This window comes from Octopus bimaculoides, chromosome 4, assembly GCF_046866305.1.
Source record: "Octopus bimaculoides isolate indiv1 chromosome 4, ASM4686630v1, whole genome shotgun sequence".
NCBI lineage: Eukaryota > Metazoa > Mollusca > Cephalopoda > Octopoda > Octopodidae > Octopus > Octopus bimaculoides.
The window spans coordinates 12,545,449-12,564,503 of record NC_142931.1 but is presented as its reverse complement, the minus strand read 5'-3'; the positions used below and the strand labels follow the sequence as shown (position 1 = coordinate 12,564,503).

Below are 19,055 nucleotides of genomic sequence, written 5' to 3'. Positions count from 1 at the left end.
ATCTGGCAGAGTTTCTACAGCTGGATGCGCTTCCTAACGCCAACCACTCCGAGAGTGCAGTGGGTGCTTTTACATGCCACCAGCGGCCAGTCAGGCGGTACTGGCAACGGCCACGCTCAAAATGGTGTTTTTTACGTGCCACCTGCACAGGAGCCAGTCCAGCAGACTGACAACGACCTCACTCGAATGTCTTTTCACGTGCCAGTAAGGCAACGCTGGTAACGATCACGCTCAAATGGTGCTATTTACATGCCACTGGCACGGAAGCCAGACAGCTGCTCTGGCAATGATCACACTGGGACAGTGTTGTTAGCACTCCACTGGCACAGGTGCCAGTCATCGAATTTGGTTCAATTATGATTTCGATTTCACTTGCCGCAACAGGTCTTCACAAGCAGAGTTTAGTGTCCAATAAAGTAAAGGTACGAATAAGTGAGCTGCCTACACCCCTGGCAGAGGCCACGGATTATGGTCTCACTTGGCTTGCCGGGTCTTCTCATGCACTGCATATTTCTAAAGGTCTCGGTCAGAAGTCATTGCCTCGGTGAAGCCCAATGTTTATATATATATATATAAATATTCTTTGAATATTTTTTTTGTGCAACATCTATTTGTCTCTCTTTTGCTTTCCTCCCACTCTCCCCCTGCCAATACTTCTTCCTTCATGCTGACTTTCTGTCTGTCCTTCTCTAGTCTCCAGTCCTACATGACATTTTCATTTTCCTTTGCGTTACCCCAGGTTAGTCTGCCTTGTAGCTGCATGGCTTTTTAGTTGTATATGTATGTTTTATTTTGTCATGTTTCTTTTCATCATTGTCCTGTACATTCGTTAGCTATTTCCCAGTGGCTTTTCACCACTGGCGCCACCGAAAGTGAATAATATCAACGTTAAAGGCATGAAATTGTAATGATCTTTTGGACATTGACTGATGAGAAATAAGCTACAAATTTTCTGTTTGTTATGTTTTTGTAATATTTCCGTTTGTTGTGTTTCTGTTAAATTTGTGATATATATCCACACACATTTATAGATAGATAGATATCATCATCATTTAATGTCTGTTTTTTATATATATGTATGTATGTATATATATATACACACACGTGTGTGTGTGTGTGTATATATATATATATATTTATATATACACACACGTGTGTGTGTGTATAAAGCACCCACTACACTCTCGGAGTGGTTGACATTAGGAAGGGCATCCAGCTGTAGAAACTCTGCCAGATCAGATTGGAGCCTGGTGTAGCCATCTGGTTTCACCAGTCCTCAGTCAAATCGTCCAACCCATGCTAGCATGGAAAGCGGATGTTAAACGACGACGATGATGATGATGATGATGATGATGATACACACACACACACACACACACACAAATATGTGTATATATATACACACACACACAACAGGTTTCTTCAGTTTCTGTCTACCAATTTCATTCACAAGGTACTGATTGTCTTGCAGCTACAGTATAGAATGTTAACCTACAATGTTCACACAGTGGGGGATTGAACCTTGAACCTCGTGGTTGGGAAGTAATGTCTGAAAAATCATTCTTACAACAGAATCTTTTTGTTCATTTCAACTGGATGGCTACTCACTTATAGTTTAGCTCTAGATCAGCCCCTGGTCAATCATCTCCATGATTTAAAGATATTTCTCTGTCCAATATGTTTGTTCAACGTTCGATTTCCATGCTGACATGGGTTGGATGGTTTGACTTGGGACTGGCAAGCCAGGAGACCGCACCAGGCTCCAATCTGATCTGGCAAAGTTTCTACAGCTGGATGCCTTTCCTAACACCAACCACTCCAAGAGTGTAGTGGGTGCTTTTTACATGCCACCAGCATGGGAGCCAGTCAAGCAGCACTGGCAACAACCATGCTCGAATGATGCTTCTTACATGCTACTGGCACAAGAGCCAGTCAGGGCGGGGAGGCTGGCATCGACCATGTTCAGATGGTACTTTTTACATGCCACTGGCACAGGAAACCAGTCAGGTGGTACTGGCAATGACCCACATATGCATTCCTTTCTTAAAATGGCAGGATATGATTTGAGGGAAATTTAACTGTTGTTTTCTAGCAATTTGAGAGACCATGGTGTCTCCCTTATTGGCATATAAATTATTCTGTGAAATTGCTGAATATTTTATTACCAACCTGGCTGAAACTGGCTCTGGCTCCGAGTACAAATGTCTTGTTTTCATAAGTTTTGAATTAAAATCTTTCACCAAACCTTAGTCACAATTTATGTTCCTAACATTAGCTTAATGATAACTAAGTTATTTTTTCTAAATTCTTTGTTATATTTAAAATAATTGAAAGAAACATAGAGCATCTCAACACAAATATGGTAACAAAAGGGTTAACAAATGACTAATTTAACCCTTTTGATACCATCCTGGCTGAAACCGGCTCTGTAGTACAAATGTCCAAACTTTAGTCACAATTTATGTTCTAACACTCGCTGAATGATAACTAAGTTATTTTACTAAATTCTTTGTTCTATTTAAAATTAATTGAAAGAAACACTGAGCATCTTAAAATAAATACAGTAACTAAAGGGTTAAATTCTAAAATACAATGCTTAAGACAGGTTGTGTATTCATGATTCATTAATATCAAAGAGGAAACTATTCTCAGCTGACTCAAACAGGACTACTTCACCCAGACCAAATTTGGATTTTCTGATTACAAAACAGAACAGTCAAAGTAACATGGTAGTGAACTAGAAAAACCTGAATATGAGATGTAAAAAGCAATTTTTGTAATTTTTATTTCTTTGTTTATATTTTAATAGTGAAATTGTTCACCTGAATATGGGATTTAAAAAATTTTATTTTAATTTTTTGTATCTAATTGTTTTTATGGTTAAATATTTTTTGGGTTTGAAGGAAGGGGCTGCATCCCTGGGCTTTGCAAGATTGATGTGGTTGATGTACTTCTTAAACAAATGTAAGTTGATGGCTGTAGAGGCAGGCAAAGATTTCCAGATTTCCAGAGGGATGGTACTCTGTGGTGGAAGGACTTGAAAAGTGGTTAAGTGGAGATCGCATACAAATGGGTAGCAAAAGGAGTGACAAGTTAGTTGGATGAGCTAGAGATCAACTAGGGCCATGAAATGGAGACCATTGTAATAGCAGTAACAGACGAGGAATGAAGAGACAATCCAACTGTGGATCGGAGGTTGAAGTTTGTTGGTGAACAACTTTATGTTCACCCTTTAGCATTCCCACTGTGTGGAACCTTGGGCAAGTGTCTTCTACTATAGCCTCAGGCCAACTAAAGCCTTGTGAGTGGATTTGGTAGACAGAAATTGAAAGAATCCCGTCATGTGTGTGTCTGTGTCTGTCCCCCACTACTGCTTGACAACTGGTGTTGGTGCTTTTACACCCCTTTAACAAAAAGAGACCGATAGAATAAGTACCAAGCTTTAAAAAAGTAAGTACTGGGGTCGATTCATCTGACTAAAACCTCTTCAGGGTGGTGCCCCAGCATGGCCACAGTCTAATGACTGAAAGAAGTAAAAGCTAAGAGATACATGTTTTTTGTTTATACACCTAAAATATGTTGCTAATATTGACTGTGATGACAGCTGCAAGCAGGCAGAATCGTCAGCACAATGGGTGAAATGCTCAGTGGTATTTCGTGTCTTTACGTCCTGAGTTCAAATTCCACCGAGGTCGACTTTGCTTTTCATCCTTTCAGGGTCAATAAATCAAGTACCAGTTGTATACTGGAGTTGACCTAATCGACAGCCCCCAAATTTTGGGCCTTGGGCCTCGAGTGGAAAAGAATATTGACTGTGATGACTAAACAAATAAACAGGACAAGAAACTCAGAGCAGCAACAAAGTTCATCAAATTCAAAGTTATAAACTCTACTACAAAGTTTAACCTTTTAGCATTCAAACCAGTCATATCCGGTCAAAATATTCAACCTGTTTTATGTTGAAACTGGCCAGATCCGGCCTTTAATCACAGCTATGCAATGCCATTCTAAAACTAAACAATCACGTCACCAAAATCTCTAAATTACAAGACAATGCATAGTTGATTTGGAAACAATACAAATAAACAAACATTACATTCAAGAGAATAATCTGAATACTAAAGGGCTCAAAGGAATTTAAGGATCTTCACTCGTCTGATCCACCTCTGGCCAAACAGGCACAAAAGAAATTTCTTTGTCCTGTCAAAAAGTGATGGATGGATTTCCCTTTGACCTATGGCCTGAGCTGTGTCATTTAAGGTTCAAGTGGACAGGAGGTGACCTACATAAGTAGAAATTACTCCTGTGGTATGTCCGTCCTTCTAGCTGTCATGACCATTATAAATACAGTGAGATAGCCATCAAGCGGGAATCCGTCAAGAGACTGCAGATAGCCATCACCAGGTGAACTGTCAAGAGACAAGCAGACAGCCAACCAGTAACTTGCGCCAGTCAAAGCAGCCAACATAGAACCACATATTCAGCATGAACGACCCAACACAGTAGCACTTGCAGAACAAAAACAGACACCACCGAATGACCAATGCACACACAGATACAAAACATGCCCGGTTCTACCTCATTTCATCGACACAGTATTTCCCGTTTATTTTCTTCTTCGCCAACTGGAAGCAAGATGGTAATGTCATGTAGTGAAATTTTTGGTGTATACAACAAGTAAATGCAAGTGTCTATTAAATAAATTATTTAAACCACAATCCGATGCTTTCCCATTGTTTTGTTTTGATGTCGTCCAGATGCCTATTTCATCTGCAACCTCAATGACATCTTTTGCTACACCTCTCCCACTACATATATATATGTATATATATTCAAATATGAGTTAAATTATATTGTTCATATATATATATCTTCTACTATGATAATACTCTTGTGTCTATCTCCGTCACAACCTATGAATGAGAAAGGAAGGGGTGATGGCAAACTTGGTAGTGTGATGATGGAAGTTCTACTGTGATAAAAAAAATCAAACAACATTTCAACTCTGCGTGAGTATATGTGTGTGTATGTAAAAAGGAGTCATGTGAATGTTTGTGTGTGTGTGTGCGTGTGTGTGTGTGCAATGAAAGTGAGATGGTGAACATTCAACGCTGAAAAGAAAAATCAAACAGTATTTCAACTCCGTGCGAGTATATGTGTGTGTGTGTACGTGTACAAGGGAAGTATGTGAATGTTTGTATCTGTGATTATTATGTACCTTATTCATATATAAAATACTACAATTAGCCGTCATATTTGACGGCACGGAGCCAGCTAGTATATTTATAATCATCTTTGTCATCTAAGTTAAACTTTTAACCTCTGCAATCCGTAGGCCGCCTGCATTACACGATCCTATTTTTAAATACAACCTACTTAATGCCATCGAAAAATCTCTTTCGCTTTATTAATGTTGGAAGTTTTCTCTTACTATTCATGTCTTTTAAAATGGGATCTCTCATATGGTGAGTTGAGTTACTTTTGTATATTATTTGTTGTCATGTGAGCGTTATTTGAAGTATTTATACATTTAATGCAACAATGTTTGTGGTTTGTTTATGTGCGCCGGTGACACGAGTCGCCTAGGGAGCCACTACGTGGTCACCCCTTTCTAGAAATAGCTTTTAAATCTCCCTCAAATTGTATCCCTACCGTCTTCAGTTTGGAAAGTTAGGTACATTAGATGATCTCAGTTGTAAAACACCCCTAGAAGGACGAGAAGTTAATGGCTGGAACATCTTTGATTACAGGTTTGCCCGATCACTGTTCCCTAGGTGCTAATTAACAACTTTTTCCCTTTTGCGATAAATTATTTAGTCTCGAGTAGCTTACAATTTTCTAATTGTGTATATATTCACAATTCATTTTATAATCAAGATCACAATCTCAATTTGAACCTCTATGGTGATACATGCTGTTAGAAACGGAACTCACCTTATTAGCAACAACTACAAATAACTCTTGAATAAACAACACCTTGATTTAAAGATATCTTCTATTATCGTTCCATTCACATCTACGATATCTTATAGGAGTATTCTAGTCTTTATTGTGCTCCTTTTTACTTGAAATTTTCTTCAAATATGCTTCAGATGATGTAGATTCTCAATTTATCGTAATTTATTGTGAAAAAAATGTTCCCGAGCGTGGGGGTGAGGAGTTTCGGGAAATTCATACGAGACGGCTTTCTTTACACGTAACTTTTAGAAAAATGGATAATTTTTTACGCACTTTTGGTAAATTTCTACAAGTACCACCCTCACAGGTATCACTCGACAACTCGGAAAGGCGATCCTCTAACGATGACTAGAAATTCGCTGTTAGTGGCCCGGCCCTTCTAAACGTCCCAAACGGCACAGGCCAGAAGTGGTTCGCTGACAAGTTCCAACTTTTAAAAATTTTGTTCCGTTCGGCTACGGAAGCAATGACCCTCCCATTTACCGAAACATCCAGAATGTGGTCGGGAGCAAGGGAGTTACAGACTGACGTCCCAGATGAAGCACCTACCTCTTACCTAGAGAGAAAGGGCAAGACCATCTTGTCTCTTCCTATTACTTCCTGATTATCCCACTAACTCCAGAACTGAGGAGATATTTACCAGGGCCTGCTTAATGATCAGGCTTAGCTCGGTGTAAGGAGCGAAACGACCAGCATTTAGGCAGCAAGACAAAACACTTGTAAAATCAAAACTGAAGTTACACAGAAGGGGCTGTGGTGACGGTTCGCCATGTCCGCCTTGCTGTCTCTTCACATTTATTGCTGCTTTCTGTCTTCTCTTTTAATCTTTCCCAATAATTTGTAGTTCATCAAAGCACTGTATATGTCATAAAAGTCTTACAAGTGGCTCTTTTTCATAATTGCCCACATACCATTCTATATTTCTTCCATAACCTATAGATTCAGATTTAAATATAGCAACGGTAAATTTAACTTCCTTATTATTATAGCCATCCTGTAAAACAAAATTATTAAATAAAAGGCTGTTAATATTCCCTAGTTTAAAAAATCTAAAATGACCATGGGTACTGCCTTTCCATTTCTACTTAATCAATGAAAATACAATTTATTATTTTTCAAAAACAATAGAATCATAGCAACTTCCGTTATAATCATTTTGATTTTACTTTCCTAAGACTCACCACCACCATAGAAATATGTAGCAGTTTCGTTTGTAAGAAGTTTGCACTTCAACAGCCGAAGAAAACATACTAAATACAAACACGGGAAAGATTGGCCGCGAGGACGAAGTATTCGTCATTGCGGATGTCCTGTCTCACCGTAATGTCATGATACGTCTGAGGGCGTATTGCTTGTTGTAATCACCCTAATATTAGGGTCTGGAGTTACCATAAAAATTTTAGAAGAGAACCCTAGTATTTCCTGGTCCATTGTATAACTGAGGGAGTCTGCGTGCCTTTTTCATTATTTGATTCCCCACCACCACCAGTTTTTTCAACAAAAAAAGTTAGCAAAAAATTTGGGAGGTGGATTAGGGAATTAAAACAAACGAATCTGAAGAAATATGAAAAAAGGTGAGTATTTATTCTCTACATCTGCCAAATAATGTAAATATTCCTGCTTTCATTTTGTGATCACAACCCGAAAAATAAGCTTAACATGGAGTGACAATGGAATATGAGACCAGAGTGAAAAATTATCTTGTCTTATGTTTCTTCGAGTGTACCTGCATGGTTGTGTGGTTAAAAAGCTCGCTTTTCAACCACATGGTTTCGTGTTCAATACGCGGCATCTGGGGTAAGTGCCTTCCACTATAGTCCCAGGCTGACCAATGCCTTGTGAGTGAATATGGTAGATGCGGACCGTCATATATAACTGAGTGCGTGTGTATCTTTGTGCTTGCCCTACACACACACCGATATTGGTTTGTTTACGTTCCCGTAAACCGGACTTTAAAAAAACATAAGTATCGGGGTAGATTTCTTCAACTAGACCCTTCGAGGCTGTGCCTTAGTATGGTCGCAGTCGTATGATATATATAACACCTCCAAACTTTTCCAGTTGAGAATGTCTGGTGATTCACCAAACACATCGGCTCACAGAACCACACTAATTTATTAATCTCAGAGATGATAGAAACTTGTTACTTTCATTATCGAACATTACATTGCAAATAACACTCAAGAAATACCGTATTTTAAAGTGTATAAGGAACCCCCTAATTTAGGAGGCTTAAAATTTGGAAAAAGGGTTTTGTAAAGGATTATAATACTATCCATGTATATTTTTTTAACCTAAATTTTTTATAAAAAAGGGTTTCTTATACACGTTAAAATATGGTAATTCCTTTCAGTTAGATCAACAGTGTTAATCACGTCCTTTTGTACAATTCTCACGAAGTATGCGATCCGAAAGGTCCAGCCATTTCTTCAATACATAAAGATTTTCGAAATAGGCTTTCAGTTTGAAAATTTCTTTCAGCCTCATTTTATTATCAAGTCTTTGTCAACAAATTCGATTTCTAACTTTCTCGATACTTCAAACAAAAGATTACCCTCGGTTTTTATTTAAAAAATTCTGTTACGCATTTCTTTTTGTAAATTGTATTCCCTCGCACTTTACCCTTTAAAAAAATAATAAAGCATTAAAATCACCGGCAATCTTACTTGAAAAGTACAATAGGGGCTATCCTATGTAATTATAGTGAGTTGAAACACGTCAATCAACTGAGATTAACCCAGCAATTAAGTAATAAATTAGTATAGTCGTTAGAGTGTCGGAGAGAGAGAGAGAGCAACCTCAAGATATTTGTTACCATTCTCTGTGCTCTGTGTTAAAATCCTTTGTGACCAATTTTCGGGGTCGATGATAAAAGTACCAGTCTAGGGCAGTGGATTGGCAGAACTGTAAATAATGTATTCTGAGTTCAGATCCTGCCATGGCCGACTTGGTTGAATATCAGTATCCAGGTCTCAAGAATGCATTCAGTTCCATCAGCCGGAATGTCATCCTCCATGCACTAAGAGTGTCCCAAATCTCTACAACTTTACTTGGCAAGCTAATCGGGAGCCCTCTTACCTCTCCTTTGCTGGCCACGTCTCATCTACCTCTGGGGTCCAATAGGACGACCCGCTCGCGAAATCTTTTTCCCACGAGAGTTCCGGACCCCCAGTGATGAACTCATTTGCATACAGCCAATCAGAGCTCAACTATCAAACTAATTTATGAGCGCATAACAAGTGTTGGGCGATAAGATAAGGTCACTTGGGTAAGGAATGACCATGCTTCTTTTCTCTTTTAATAATGCTTGTTGTTCTTGTTCTTACCATGGCTACCTCTGCGTAATTATTTGTGTTGTTGTTTACTTTGTAAAACAGTAAGGGGGGAGGGTTGCTAGCACATCACCCTCTACCCACATCTTTACGATATGAGGCCCTAACAAAATCCGATATCTATACTTGTCAGACATAACCTTGACGACAAGGTCAAGATGAGCTCTGATTGGCTGTATGCAAATGATGTCTTTAACTGGGATCTAGAACTCATTGGAAAAAAAATTTCGCGGCCCGCTCGGACCTACTTTATTTGCACTGACATTTAATAACGTTACGAAGATGGGAGTTGACCTGAACTTGAATGTCTGATATCTTGATGATGCTTGTTTGGAGGGCCCTCCTAATAAGGTCCTTGCAACTGCGAGGACGATATTCCTTCCTTCCTCTCATCATTCTGACCGCGCTTTCAAGCCCATCTTTCAATCCAACATGGCTAACCTTGAGCAACTAGGCAATTGAGCCCGGCCAAGGTTCTTTTATATTTTGGAATTACTTGTCAATTCCTAAGTTATTGTATTTTCTCAGAGTTAGTCCCTTATAAATTCTCGTCGTTTCTCCAATGTTTTGACAACCTAATCTTCAGGGAACTCTAATGCTTGGTCAGTGTCGGTTTCTCTCCGGAGTCCAGCGACCAGGCAGCTTTCTTCCCTTCGTTAGGCAACATCTCCTTTTCAACATGAACTAGTTCCAACAGGGAAGTGGATGAAGCTCTTCTACAGTAGAGAGAACTAGGTTTGTCAGTTCCTGAGACAGTTGAGGATAGACGGATGTATATATGTATGTGTGTCTTCTGTTTGCCCCCTCCCCCCCAACATCGCTTGACAACCGATTGTGGTGTGCTTACGTCTCCGTCACCTAGTGGTTCGGCAAAATGGAACGATAGAATAAGTACTAGGCTTACAAAGAATAAGTCCTGGGGTCGATTTGCTCGACTAAAGGCGGTACTCCAGCATGACCGCAATCAAATGACTAAAACAAGTAAAAGAGTATCGTAAACATTTTATACGTTGACGACACATTTTCTATGTGTGTGTACCTTAAAAGACAACAGTCATCACGACACACATCTTCACTCACTCTCTCTCTCTCTCTCTCTCTCTCTCTCTCTCTCTCACGCGCACACGCACACGTCCATTTCATATATACGTACATCTTTTACTTTCTTTCTCGCTGTCCTTTTCGCTCTCTTCTTTCAATTTCTGGTCTCTTCAAATAAAGGGGTCTTGGACAATGATATTTAAAAAAAAAACTAACAGCCAAAAATCTCCCTGTAGATGTTTTTGAGGTATTTCCAATAAGACAGGCTTATTGAATTTTGAGGGCACAACATAGATAACACAGTAGATAATGGTTCGGGTGAAAAACATGTGAAGTTAAAAGGCGACATAAATGAAAATAAAAGGGCAGCGACAACGATAAAATAGAAAAGCAATGAAAGTAACAGAAAAACTAAAAGGCTGAAACATAATATCTGCGTGTAGCATGAAAAATATATACCTAAAAATTGAAATATAATTTTGGTTAGTTATAGAATAAATTAGATTGACAAATATATAATCACAATTGCTGAACCCAGTCTCTCACATGTTCATGCAGTAGAAGATTACATCAGCCTGCATGTTATTTCTTTCAACACTCACTTTGTTTCCAGCGATACTTGAAAATGAAAGTAATTTCCTTGTGGGTGTTGAAGAAAGAGTTTACGAATGCGAAAGTGAATTTTTTGCGTGGGTTTTTAACTTTCGTAAACGCTGTGAGTGTATGCCAAAGAATTAATTAATAGTTCTTCATGGGGAAATATGCGCATCGACAATTTCTTGTGGCAAACTCTTCAGGTACACCTTAAGAATCTTTATATATGATACTGGTCTTTATTCAGTTTTAAATCTTCACCACTTACAAGTTAAAACCCACAAAAGGCCATAATTCTTCCTGGTAAGTAATTGTATCTCGTGTATTTGCTGTTAACATTCGATACACGTGAGTAGTTACTTGCCATGTTTTACCTGTTTGCTCATGTTACTTAAGAATCTAATCAAAACATTTGTTGGGCCTGTCTTGGGTGCTTTATAGTATCTACCGTCATTATTTACTTTTGTTCCTTAATGGTTTCATTTCATTGGAAAAAAACACTCCCAGTTTTTGCCTGCACCTCAACTGCTTTTTCCATGGTAAATACTTTCACGTGGAATCCTGGAAACGAAGAAGCACTCAATAATTTTCAGTTGGCTAATCTGGCTTCTTTCAAAGAACGAACCAGTTCGTATATTGCAAGTAAAAAAATATGCTGCAACAGCGTCACTTCTTTCCATCAATAGCTTGTTCACACTTCATCAGCCTGGTAAGAATATAGAAATCACATGTAACTGTATTTGCAAGCATACATCAAGTCACAGGTCATGGAATAGCCGGCGTAACTACAGATGTGTACCCCTCCGATTTTGTTGCCTCATAACTTCCAGAAAAATGGATATATTTTAACGAAAATTTCAGCAAATACCGCTTAGATGCTGTAGATTCAGAGGATATAGGAATTTATGGGAAAGAATTTTCCGAGGAGATGGGGAGAAAAGTTTCGGAAAATTCACTCGACCCGACTTTTCCCCCTCATAACTTAGGGGAAAATGGGTATCTTTTCATGAAAGTTTACACAAATACTTTTCAAACGGCATAGATTACGATTATAAAGAAATTTGTGGGGAAATTTTTTTCCGAGGGTGTGGGGAGAGGAGTTTCTGATTAGGAAGACCACATATATTGGAATTTCTCAGTTTCGACAGAGATTTTTCCAATTCTTCAAAACGGAGAAATTCCAACTTACGTGGTCTTCTTGATCCGAAACTCCTCTCCCTACACCCTCGGAAAAAAATTTCCTCCCACAAATTTCTTTTTAATCGTAATCTATGCTGTTTGAAAGGCATTTGTATACATTTTCATTAAAATATACCTTTTTTCCTGAAAGTTATGAGGGAAAAAAATCAGGCAACAAAGTCGGTGGGGCACATATCTGTAGTTATGCCAAATAACCTTCGCTGTGGTATTTATTTATTGCTGCAAATATTATTTTCAAGTGATGTACTTCTGCAACATTTAATATATCACTTGTGATTACAATAAGTGTGGTTGCCTGTGGACACGGCATCATTTGCTATATGTTAAGGAAATTAGTATTTTCGGCATAAATGTGGTTTGTAAAACCATTCATATGAAAGGTTTTCTTGTTAAATGATTTTATGTTGACTTCTAGGAATGTTTAGAATATATTTTGATGAGTTCCAGCAGTCTGTGGATTTTGTCAGAAGGATTCCTTATGGAGTAGAAAAAAGGGTAAGGACTTGGGTGGTTGTTTTCTTCTGCGAAAGAATATTTTGTCCAAAAAAAAAAAAAAAACCTATCCCTCCTCATTAAATTCTTACAACTATGCTCACATCTTGTGAGACAGGTAATAGTAAGAATTTACCAAATATTTTGGGTTTGGAGAAGACAGCAAAACTAATGAGTGGATGAGAGACAAGTGGTATTTGGGGGAGATGAAATGTAATATGCAAGTGTGGTATGACGTCAGTGTCTGGGGAGGCTGACCGGAAGGGGAAAAACGGCAGAGGGAGCCTCGATCGGCATTCGTGCCCTTTTCGAACGGGGCTGCGGTCAGGACAAGACGTGTTAAGCGACGGTCTAGGTTTGGTGTGATGCTAGCAGTATAGTGATAGGGGTTGTGTTAGAGATCGAAGGTGCTGAGGTGGAGGATGCGGCCTGGCTACGGAAAGCGGACGACTTCAACCACATCAATGTCGCCGAACTAGATGCGGTGCTGAAAGGGCCCTGAGATGGGGACTGCACTCGATCGAGATCCGGACGGATTCGGCCACCGTGGTCGGCTGGGTAGGAACAGTAATTACCAGCAAGATTGGCCGCATTCTGAACGGGATATTCTTGGAGAGGGGTCCTGTGGAAGAACTGCTAATGGACAACGGGGCGGCGTTTCGTTCGGAAGCGTTGGGAGAGATGCTTGACCGGTGGAAGGTGCGACGATTATTTAGAGCGGCGTATAGACCGAGTGGCAACGGAATCGTTGAGAGGCACCATCGGACGATCAAGGCCATGGCTGAAAGGGGGCACATTTCGCCCCTGGAAGCGGTCTACTGGTACAATATGTCTCCCCGATCCGGACAAGCGGAAGAGTCTGTGCCGCACAGAGCGGTGTTCAAATATGAATGGAGGCATCCCTGTAAGACGCCGGAGTTCTGCGAGGAAGAGAAGGGACCCGCCGGCGTGAAAGTAGGGGAGGAAGTTTGGGTCAAGCCGCCGAAGGCACGCTGCACATCACAATGGGGCAGGGGAACAGTGACAGCGGTCAATTCCAGAAACAATGTATCTGTGGATGGAATGCCGCGTCACGTGCTGGATCTGCGCAGGATAGCCACTTCGTCGGATGAAGAGTGCGATGGAAACGAGCCACCTAGCTTGAGAAGATCTCGACGTGTAGGGCGCCCGCCCGGTTGGATGGCGGACTTCAAATTGGAGTAGGGGTGAACGTAATCTTTAAGATCAGGGTGGCGTGTGGTATGACGTCAGTGTCTGGGGAGGCTGACCGGAAGGGCGAGTCGACCGGAAGAGGAAAAGGGGAAGAGGGAGCCTCGATCGGCATTCGTGCCCTTTTCGAACGGGGCTGCGGTCAGGACAAGACGTGTTAAGCGACGGTCTAGGTTTGGGAGAAGCAGCTGCTATTCCTGGTGTACTTTGGGTAGGGGCAAGCTTCAAGGATCGGATACCGCAAGACGGACTCGCAGTCGAGGAAAGGAAAACCGAGGTAAGGCGATTACATCTACTCGTACGCAAACACCACAGCAAGTTCAGTTTCCGTCTACCAATTTCACTCACAAGGCTTTGGTCGGCCTGAGGCTATAGTAGAAGACACTTGCCCAAGGTGCAACGCAGTGGGACTGAACCCGGAACCATGTGGTTGGTAAGCAAGCTACTTACCACATAGCCACTCCTGCGCCTCTTATATAATTTATAAATTTTATATATATATATATATATGTGTGTATGTATGTACTAGACTACCTGTGCCCCTGTTGGGTCACCTAGAAAGTCTGAGTTACCCAGCAACGGAGTTTTGTTTTGTGGGGTTTTTTTTTTCTTTTCCAGGTTATTTTGCATGCTTCCAAAGAATGTGACATCGAAATCATGCATTAACAGCTCCTTTCCCCGGAAAAGGAAAGATTTGGCTGCTATTTCTTGCACGCCCTACTACCACGTAGCAGGTATTTCAGTTCCTTTATCGCAAATAGCTGTTATGTGGTAGCAGGGCATGCTAGAAATAGCAGCCAAATCTTTGGAGCTGAGATAAGTTGAATGCACTCGAAAAAAAATTTGTAACGGTATTCCCTTGGGGTGATCTTTCGCTTTGACTCTCAGAACTGTCATCCAGATCAGCTGGTTTTGTTCGTTAATTTCTGAAAAACTTTTTTATTTATTTACTTTTGTTTTAAAGTGAAAGAGAGGAGGAAGTGAAAGATGTATGAACATATATATGAAATGGACGTGTGTGTTTGAGAGAGAGAGAGAGACAGAGTGCCACTTACACATACATGAGAACACACACGTTCACTCACTCACTCTCTCTCTCTCTCTCTCTCTCTCTCTCTCTCTCTCTCTTTCTCTCACACAGGCACACGCACATACAAAAAAGATATACACATATATATTGATGTATGTACGTAAACATGACAACACACCCCTTACTGTACAAACAACTTACATTTTTGAAATCACATTCAGTTAAAAATATTTCTAAATTATTAAAATATTGTGTGTGTCAAAAAGTTAACGTTTTTTTTCCCCCTTAGAGAGCCCAAAGACTATGTGTGTGTATATGTCACAGATAGCGGACGTGTGTTTGTGTTGTTTGACACACCATGACATTCATTATATGTGTGTATATTCTGTATATGTGTATGTGTGTTGACGTTGCAGAAGTCATGTTTTTTTTTCAAGAAATAACAAACAAAAATTGTGCTTAATCGTTTTGGATCTTTTTAAAAACGTGGGCCACATTTTTCATTAATGTTTTACGTAGTGTTTTTGGTACCGAAAGACTTTCAAACTTCGTATACTTATCTATTTTGTGTTATAGAACAGAAAAATATTTTTGTATTCGAATTTATTTCATGTAAAAAATTGTCTTATTTCGATAATTTCAACCAATCACTGACGTCCATTCAGTCGATATACATTAAGTGTCGACTACATAAACAAACGATTCTTCGTTTTATTTGCTTTTTTCATTTTAAATTTGCTTTAACCCTAACCCTAACCCTAGGGTTAGGGTTAGAGTTAGGGTTAGGGTTAGGATTAATTGTTTCAGAATCGTTTGTTTATGTAGTTGGCACTTAATGTATATCGGCTGAATGGACGTCAGTGATTGGTTGAAATTACAGAAATACGACAACTTTAACATGGAATAATTTATAGATTTCTTTTTTTTTAAGAGAAAAAGATGTTTTATATGACCCATTCTACCAGTGTTCCAAGTTTCAAAGTGTTTCGTTAATGAAAAATGTGGCCCCCGTTTTAAAAAAGATCCATCGTTTTCATTAATGAATAGAGGTCCAAATATCACAAAAATTTGTACTGCACTGCCAAAGTTAAGTATGAAAACAAATATGCAAACAATTAAGATAAAATATATTATTTCTGAGATATTTCGATTACAAATAAACATCTCCAGAGTTTTAGTATTATTAAGATACCCACAGACACACACATATGCAGTGGACTCTCCTGTTATAAACAATCGATGGGGATTGCACAACCTCTTGTTTATGCTGTACATTAACGCACTCGATCCATCAAATTGACATTACCTGTACAGGTGCATAGTGTGTTACACATCAGATGTCAGAGTGATCGCAAAGCAACATGAAATAAAGTGTTTTGTTCAAGAACACAATGCACTGCCTGATCCAGGAAGTGAAACCGTGGTCTTGTGATCATGAGTGCAACACCCTAACCACTAGGTCACAAATCTTGACATATACATATATATGTATGTAACATATACATATATGTATGTAATACGTGTGTGCATGCGTGTGTGTTTACATTTGTGCTTCTTCAAAAATAACTGAGCTGTATGTAGTGACTTCATTTCCCATCAACAAATTGTCTACTGGTTTTGATGTGGAATAACAATTCCCTTACTTGATAAACAGGCAAGAGTTAGCAACATGAAGGGCATCTGTCTGTAAAACGATGCCTCGTTAATATATTTGTCTAATACATATTAGCATGGAACAAAAACAACAACAGGTAAAAATGAATAAATACACGAGATGTCTTTAATGAGACAATTTAAATGATCCCTTGAGAAAGTTGCATTTCCTATTCAAAAGAAAAAGTTTACGTGTAAAATAAATTTTTATGATCATTGGGAGTGACATTGACAATTATAAAAGATCTCTGCAGATAGCATATCATTTCTTAGCCATGGGTTAGTAATTTCCTAGTTTGTGCCATTGTATACTCATTGATATAGTTTGTGGAGAGACAAAACATGGTTGTGCATAACTGTTTGATGCGGGCCATTTCTGTGATAATATATTCCCTATCAAAATAAACAAATACTTCAGTACAACACCCACTTCAGTTTTCACTGGTTCAAAGCAGAATATTCAAGTAACGCTTAATCATAATTTCTGTAAATTTGTTTACGAATTTCACACAACTAATTGTGCACAAGTCTTGCCCTTGAATATAGTACAGTTGAAAAACAAGTTGTTTGAACTTGTTGGAGCAGGTCACAATCTTATTAAAATTTAACTAAAGTTGCATACATTTTTTTCTCCATTTTATTATGAATATACCTCCAATTTCAATAAACTATAAGTCTCTCTTATTTGCTTTCCTCACCAAATAAATCTGGAAAATTTGACTGATGATGAGTAAGAAAGATTAGAATATTCGGAAAAAATTTCATTGACTGTATACTGCAACCTTCGATGATTGTGACATAAGTAGGTCATTGAAACCCGACCACATAAAAATTTCGTTTCACTCTTATACAATAGAATCTTAGTTATTTTTGTTGCTGTTTTTTTTTCCATATAACTAAAAATACATTTCCTATAAAACTGTAATTTTCTCTCTCTCTCTCGCTCTCTCTCTATGAATGTAAATTGCTGCAGTTTCACCTGAACATTGTGAATGCATCAAACGATTAGAAAACTCTTATTTCAGTTCCATGTTCAAGAGATCTACTTTCATCAGGTATATGTTTAAATATATTAATGAATTACATAATTTTTAGTTGCCAGACAATAATTTGTTTACAGTTTTTTTTGTTTTGTTTTGTTTTTTTGTTGGGTTTTCCCTAGATTTATAAGTTAATATCATATAAGTAGTGTACTTATCTGAAGAGTGTTTTATTTATTTATTTATTGTTTGTTTCTATATTAAACAGCATAGAAGTAATGTTTTGCTATTTCTGTAATGATTACAATATTGGTATCATTCTTTGATACTTATATCTCAACATAATAAACAAACAACTGTGTCCTTGACAGACACCAACGTGTCAATTGTGCTAATAACAATACAATTAATAATACTCATAATAGTAATTGGTTATTGAGACAGGATATCTCTTTAAGTCAAACACATGATTCCTTTCTTTCTATTTAAAATTATATATCTCTATAAATTATGAAAATGATTAATTATAATTTCAAGTGTTTTCTCCAGTTCAAAGAGTTCAACACAATAATTAATACTACTTTAGGCACAAGGCCTGAAATTTTGGGGGATGGGGCTAGTTGATTAGATCGGCCCTAGTACGCGACTGGTACATAATTTATCGACTCCGAAAGGATGAAAGGCAAAGTCGACCTCGGCGGAATTTGAACTCAGAACGTAAAGACAAACGAAATACCACTAAGCATTTTGCCTGGCGTGACTCTATGATTAATGTTTTTGACGACCATGTGATAAAGTTGTCTTTGTAGTTTGTCTTGTGTTCTTTTAGATGGCAGGTGTGTCATTTGGGACAGATTTTAGCAGGGCTAAGCAACCATGTACATGTTACCTCGTTAGTTCTGTAGATACGAGGCCAGATATCTTACAGAACCAATATATATTTTATTGGTTAAATATCAATATGTTGCTGGTGATTATTTTACCATCAGCAGAAAAATAAGAAATGAAAATAAATCTTCTGGAGTTCGAAATAGGAAGATAAGGAGATGGGAGGGGAGAACGTAAACACTGTCCGACATTGTTGTTAACCTGCCTTGTTAATATTGATAATGATTTTTTACACTATCACAAGCCATGAATTATAAGGAAGAGTTCCTTGCATCAACCCCTATACATAACTGGTACTTAGAGGGACAAATGGTAGGTTTTAAACGTAGGATATGAAAAGGTTGTGATTGGACACTACAAAGCATTTTGTATGGTATTCCACCATCTTGATTTCTTACTTTGGCTCAATACCACAAATCTGTGTAGGTGTGTTTTCATTTTCTGATAAAAGCTTTAGAATCACTCACTTGCTGGGAAGGCGAAAAGAAAAAGGCGTCTGGATCTCTGCATCATCTTTTACACAATCAGTCACCCTTTGAATTTATTTTAAGAAGGTCTTGTACAGTTTCATCGTCCCAAATATCAGAATCTGCTATATCTTTAGCATATGACTAACGAAGCTGTATTCTTTCTCCAAGAGTCCCTGTTTAGGCATACTTTGTTCTAGATGGGTTGATA

The 19,055-nt window shown here is 38.6% G+C and overlaps 1 protein-coding gene across 6 annotated transcripts in view; it reads left to right on the top strand.

The window, feature by feature from the left end:
* Nucleotides 1-5,363: 5,363 nt before the first annotated feature.
* LOC106883543 (inhibitor of nuclear factor kappa-B kinase subunit epsilon) overlaps nucleotides 5,364-19,055 on the top strand; it is an 84,017-nt gene continuing 70,325 nt past the window's right edge. For 2 of the 6 annotated variants that reach the window (XM_014934607.3, XM_014934584.3), the window contains exon 1: nucleotides 5,364-5,465. The gene's annotated coding sequence lies outside the window, so the exon portion shown is untranslated. Of the gene's footprint in view, nucleotides 5,466-5,532; nucleotides 7,533-17,307; nucleotides 17,565-19,055 lie in introns of those variants that run through there. The other 4 variants (XM_089350301.1, XM_014934599.3, XM_089350300.1 and 1 more) reach the window with 4 other exon arrangements.